We start from the raw sequence: 6,701 nt of genomic DNA, 5'->3' as shown, positions 1-6,701 counted from the left end.
CAAACAATAGCTTCAACTGTTCGATCAATGAGTTTTATTTTGCTCATGAAACATATCGTAACTACCAGCTTGTTTGGAACACTCCTAAGGAGCAAGGACGGACGTTAACCGGCCCAGCGCTGCAAGATTAAGGCCCCGACTCTCCCACAGGATCTTAGTGGTATTTCAGGATCTGGGGACCCTGTACTGGAGGTTATACCTCCCCTACGCCACTAGTTTGTAGTTCGGAGCTCTTTGGGACGCCATGTGGAGCTTGGCGTTGCAGTATTGCTGCGGGTCCGATTGCCCCGGATCCCCGCCCCTCGCCCACCAGGACGCGTCCCTTAACCCCTTGAAGGGACTAATAGAGGCTCTGTCCTCCAGCTCTACTCGCAAGGTGCATCTCCTGGCACACACCAATCCTAACTGTCCAATGGGCGAATTCAAAGGAGAGGACGTCACAGCAGACAAGAAGGGGTGGAGGAGCAATGTTCCAATCAGCAAGTCATTGTTTCTATTGGCACAATGGGAGGCCCCGCCCCGCAAGGGTGAATCATTGTCTGGGAGGGGGGAGGCTCTGTCAGGTGCCTGGCTAGTCTAGGATGCTCTCAATGGACCAATGTGAAGAGGTAGCAGCAAAAACTACATGCAGAGAACATAAGCATTCTGGCACCAAAGAACGAGACAAAGCTGAGGCCTGGAACGCTCCATGGGGCCGCGCTCCTACAACCAGGCAATCCCACTGCAAACAAGCAGAAAACTCCTAGCTGCAAGCTTTGGCGCGCCTTGACGGTGCCTATGACATCACCACGAGCCAATCAAATGGCCTATTCTCTTGCTTCTGGCCTCTTCGCTTCCGGGAGGCGGGGAATCTGCAAGTCCACCTCCCGAGCGCCCCACGTGGCGATGGAGACAAGATTGGTGGTCCTCAGAGGTTGCAGAACTCACTATCTAGGTTCCTGAGGATTGACGCGTGGAGATATGTTGAAGATGGAGCACTATCCGATGGGGATCTAATCTTTTTAGGAAGGAGAAGGAAAGTTCCTAATGTGATTTTTGACAAGACTTCTCTACCCTGGATGTAAAGGATGGACATAAAATTTGGTATCTATGAAGCAGAGACTGTGACACTGATTGTGTCAAATGCTTTAATGGCTGGTTACCCAATGCGGACAGAGAGTGGGGTGGAGCTCCCCGATTAAAACAAGCTTGGAAGGAGGAGTGGCATCCACCTCCGTAATAGCTTGCCTCCGGAAACCCTATGAACCTGGAGAGAGGATGAGAGACACCCAAGTGTTGAGGGCTCTCCTTCAAAGGGTCGCTGAGTCGCCTGGGACTCGAGGACACTTAACAACACAACAACATGAAGCAGAGACAGGTGCAGCACTCACTCGGATGAGTTGCTCCTGGGGATCCAAAGGAGGCATCAGACAGTTTCGCAATCTGGAAAGGCTTTCCTGAGGAAGAGAAGCCCAAGCAGTGCGTTGAGTGACTAAGAGGCGGGCAACATATGCAGGGGAAGGCCTTGGAAGCTGTGTGGGTAAATGTGCAAAAAAAGGCATATAGGGACCATAGCTGAGGGGAAACTCAGTTTCCCTTCCCTTACACGAAGGCTGCAAGTTGCTTTGCTGAGCCTGAGCTTCTGTGCTGAGTCTGAGCTTCTGTGTCTGCAGATGGCTCTCCCTGGCCATCCACACTGTACCTACTTCTTGAATTGCCCCTCCCCTTTATGGCTGAGTTTCTATGGAGGTCACCTGCTCCCCACGTGCATTCAGCATGCTTCTCTCCCACCTCCCCCTTGGCAGCGTCTAAAGCCTCCTATAAATACAGAGCCAAATACTAGTGATAGTTCCTTCCTCTGTTAAGTCCATCTTCTACTTTTTAAGAGCCAAGCGAGATCCCCCACATGGCTTCACCAGAGCATCCAGAGATTTTGAGGCTGCTGTGGGATAGAAGGAGAGCAGATCAGGAAGCAGGATGCTCTCTGGGACATCTTAGTCCCTCTCCTTTTCTAACCTTTTTCTCCCATCCTATATTTATCCCCTTCTTTCTACCCAGAAAGACTATGCAAGGAGAGTAGTGCAACGGCCTGGCCAGCCCATCTAGTTCAATTATTCAACAGTTCTCAGGCTTTACTGGGATTTCCAACACATTGCCCATCATGCCCTCAACTTCTCATCTTTACCATTCACCTTGTAGGATGTAGTGTTATAATAATTCCCCTGCTCTGCTCTTAAACTGGCTGGGCTAAAACCTAACCTCACTTAATATAGACTTTGTATATTACTCATCTCTGGGTCATTGCTTGATTACTGGAGAAAAATTCACATGTGTGCTAATATGGCAATGGAGTCAGGTATATTAGAGACTGTTAGGCTACAAGCCTCCATGATATATTTGTGGGCCTAGCGGGTACACAAGGCAAGAAAAGGAATAAAAGGTATGAGTACTGTAAAGGAAAAAATGAAATTCATTTACAGGCAGCAAAATGATATATGTAAAAGATCCAAAAGAACCTACAAAGAGATTACTAGAATAAATGAGTTTAACAAAGTTATTGAACACAAGGTAAACATAATCAGTTGTGATCCATATATTTAAGCAGAAATAAAAATGCCAAACAATAATACCATTTGTAATAGCATCAAGTAACATCAAATGCTGAAGATAAATCTAATTAAAGATGCAAAGAATATAAAAAAATTATTATAAGAAAGACAAATGGATGGAAATATTATGTTTAAAGATAGGAAGATTCAGTATCTTAAAAGATACTGTTTTAACTAGTGCTGCTATAACAGAAATACCATAAGGATGACTTTTTAAAAAAATTATTTTATTTTTTATTATTTTGTGTGTGTGTACCGTCAAATCGGATCTGACTGATACAGGAGGAGATTGTTCCTCCTTCTCCAGCAGAGCATCTGGTGGATTCAAACTGCATACCTCTGGGATTGCAGGGCAGCTTCTTGCCACTAGGCCACCAGAGCTCCAATGATGACTTTTTTTTTTTTTAATTTTTATTTTGTTATTTTTGTGTGAGTGTACCATCAAGTCAGATCTGACTGGTACAGGAGGAGATTGTCCCTCCTCCCCCAGTAGAGCATCTGGTGGATTCGAACCGTGCACCTCTGGGATTGTAGTTGCAGCTCCTTGCCACTAGGCCACCAGAGCTCTCCTCAAGGATGACTTTTAAGAAACAAATTTATTCACTCGTAATTTAGGAGGCTAGAAGTCAAAACTCAGGGTACTGGATTCAAGGGGTTGCTTTTCTTGTCAGCTCTGGTGGAAGGTTCCTTTCAGTGTCTACGAGCCTGGAGTCCCTTCCTGATCTCTGTGTCTTTAGCCTCAATCCTCCCTGAGTTTAGGAGGGTCTCAATTCAGGGTCTCTAGGTCCAAAGGACATTCTCTGTTCTCAGATCATCTTTCTTATTGGCAGTCAGGTCCTTCTCTGCTCACTTTCCTCTCCTTTTATCTGTCGTAAGAGAAAAGGTGATGCAGGCTACACCCATTAGCTCAGGACTAACCAAAAGGTTGGTGGTTTGAATCCACCAGCCACTCTGGAGCAGAAAGATGGACAATCGCTGCCTATAAAGATTTACAACCTTGGAAGTGTGATGAAAAGATTGTTGTTGTGTGCTGTCATGTCAACCATGATTCATAGCTACCCTATGAAAATAGCTCTGAACTTTGCCCTATGCTCAACCAGCCTCACCATCTCCAATATACCTGACTCCATTGCCATATTCACTGTGTCAGTCCATCTCATTTAGTCTTCCTCTCCTGCACAGACACTCTACCATTCCAAGCATGATGTCATCTTCCAAGGACTGGTCTCTTCTGGCAACATGCCCAAAGTACATGTCAAAGGCCTTACCTCCAAGGAGCAAATTTATTTCACCCTCTCCAGGACAGATCTGTTTGTTTTCTTGGCAGTCCATGGTATATTCAATACTTTACTCCAGCATCACAACTCAAAGACATCCATTTTTCTGTCATCCTTATTAATTGTCCAGCTTTCAGATGCATTGCAAGCAATTGAGAAGACCATGGTCTAGACCAGGTACACCTTAGTCTCTAGACATCTTTGCTTTTTAGCAGTCTAGAGAGATCCTTGACAGCACTTTTTCCCAATGAGTGTGAAACAATTCAATAGCAGTGAACGAGATACTTCTAGAAGATGGGTAAAATAAAATTATCTTACCAAGTTTTAGGAAAGATATGGTGCAATTGGAATACAGCAGGAGTGTACACTGTTTGAGCCATTTTTGGAAATTGGTGTTGCTTTATGCATGTACATACAGCCTGTGGTCTAGAATGCATGTCCCATAGACACAGTGCCAGTACCTTTTCTAGTACAGAGGTCAGGTCAAACCCCTTACTTCTTCCTGTCCCTCAAAATGTCTTGGGTTTTTCTTAATCCTAATCAAGCACCTCTCTTTCACTGAATAGCCTAGTACATGGTCTCATTGCTCTTTCTTCTGTCCAGCCCCATCCCAGGTCGGCTAGCCTCCTAAACAGCCTGACATGTTCCCCCCGAAACTAGTTCCTCTCTGAGAGAAATTCTGACAAATCTTGAAGATGATCTCCCCTTGGGGCTCTAGTTTTGCTTTGTGAAATCATTGCTGCAGTATGACTGACTGTAGGGGACTTTGCTGGGCCTCCTTCATCCCTTCAAACTCCTACAAGGGCCCCCTGGACAATCCTGCAGAGGCGGACGGGAGCTTCTCACCTCTTGCCACCAATCCTGTAAGCGTTAGCACGGACAGAAATGGCACAGCCGCGCCCAGCTCTTCCTACCTAGTGGGAACCTCTTAATAGGGACCAAATGCAACCACTGTGGAAAATGGTGTGGCGCTTTCTCAAAAAGATGCAAATAGAGATACCATTTGACCTAGCAATTCCACTACTGGGAATATACCCTAAAGAAACCATAACCGCCACTCAAGCAGATATATGCATATCCATGTTTATTGCGGCTTTGTTCACAATAGCAAGGAGTTGGAAACAACCCAAGTGCCCATCAACAAATGAATAGGAAGCTATGGTATATTCACACAATGGAATACTACATCGCATTGAAAAACAAGGAACTCATGCAATATTATTCAAACTGGGTGACCCTGGAGGACATTATGCTGAGTGAAGTGTCTCAGTCACAAAAGAACAAATACTGCATGGTGCCACTGCTGTAAAATGGGACGGACATCAGAGTTGGGGTAAGACTGAGAAAAACTGGATAAATTATGTATACCACATCGAAACAGATGAGGGAGAGAGCAATTTAAAAGCGATATATGATAGGGTATTATGGTTATCACAAGAGTCCAGAATTAAGGTTGCATATTGGAGTGTACTTGGGGCAGTTGGTGGGGGGTATGGGGAGGATTGTATACCAATGAAAGAATTTTTCTTTTACTTTTCAAAGAGAGGAGTGAACTGGGGAGGAGGGCTGGGCATGGAGAAAAGTGCAGCAATGAATGAATGGAAATCCAAAATCTCTGTAAATGTTCATTGAAATGAATAAAATAAAAAAAATAGGGATCAAAACAAGGCATAGAGGCTGTCAGAAATTTGTCACAACTTTCTGAGGAATTTTTTTTCCAAATTATCTTGCATGAATAATGGTTCGTTCTTGAATACACCAGTCAGAAAGCCTACTGGAAGTCACAGTGAGAAAAAAGAGTGAGATGCCACTGAGACATAGAGGAGTGACCAGACTCAGCCCCACAGGGCAACCCTGCATGATAGAACTATCCCGTCGGCTTCCTCAGCTGTAATCTTCACAAGAGCAGATTCGCAGGGCTTTTCACTTTTGCATAGCTGCTGTTGCTATATATCATAGTGAGAACCAACCTATAGCTGACCCCCTGCTGAGTTTTCAGAGGCAGTTAATTGCATGGGAGGAGGCTGCCCTTTTTTTCCCAGGGAGTGGATAGTGGCCTCGAATCACATGACTTTGGGCTTGCAGTTCAGCTTCCCGCCACTAGGTCACCAGAACGCGCTGGTGGGTCCAAATTGATGACCTTTTGATTAGCAGATGGGACACTTTAAGCATTGTACCTACCACCAGGACTCCTCATCCATAAAATTTTACTGGGGCCAAACCTCAGGTCCAGATGAATCCTTGAACTCAACCTTCAAAGTGGTCCGTTAAGAAGAATGATTCCCTAAGAGGGCATGGTGCACAACGGGTAAAATTTTGTTTTGTTAACTTAACAGTGGGTGATTTGAACTAACCAACTGCTCCTTGAAACAGTCCGCTCCCCTAATGACAACTTCAGAAACCCTCACTCAATGGCACTGAGTTAGAATCATCTCATAGCTGACACTCCAAGGGGTTTTTGGAAGCTATAAATCATGAGATTGCTGATCTGTCCCCTTTAGAGGAGCTGGTGGATTCAAACCGCCTGCCTGAGTTAGCAGTGCAACTCCTTACCACAAGGTCATTGGACTCTGTGGATCAGTAAGACACTGTCCTGTAGGTTTGCTGTGAACTGGAACTTACTGGAGAGCAGCAGGTTTAAGCTTCCTGTGCCTCCTTGTTCCTCCGAGTTCCCTGACCAACATCCCCAGGCCCTAGCACTACTCTGCTTCTTGCTGTAGATTTCTTCCAGAAGTCTTATTTGGAAATTAGTGTTGGGAATTCTGGATAGAATCATGTGATGATGGAGTTATCTTGAATGAAAATTAAAGGGAATTTATGACTACTTTTGATTGAT

This window comes from Elephantulus edwardii, unplaced genomic scaffold (assembly GCF_000299155.1).
Source record: "Elephantulus edwardii isolate Elephantulus edwardi_28Jun2011 unplaced genomic scaffold, EleEdw1.0 scaffold00121, whole genome shotgun sequence".
Lineage (NCBI taxonomy): Eukaryota > Metazoa > Chordata > Mammalia > Macroscelidea > Macroscelididae > Elephantulus > Elephantulus edwardii.
The sequence above is the reverse complement of the archived record's forward strand: the minus strand, read 5'-3'. Positions refer to the sequence as shown.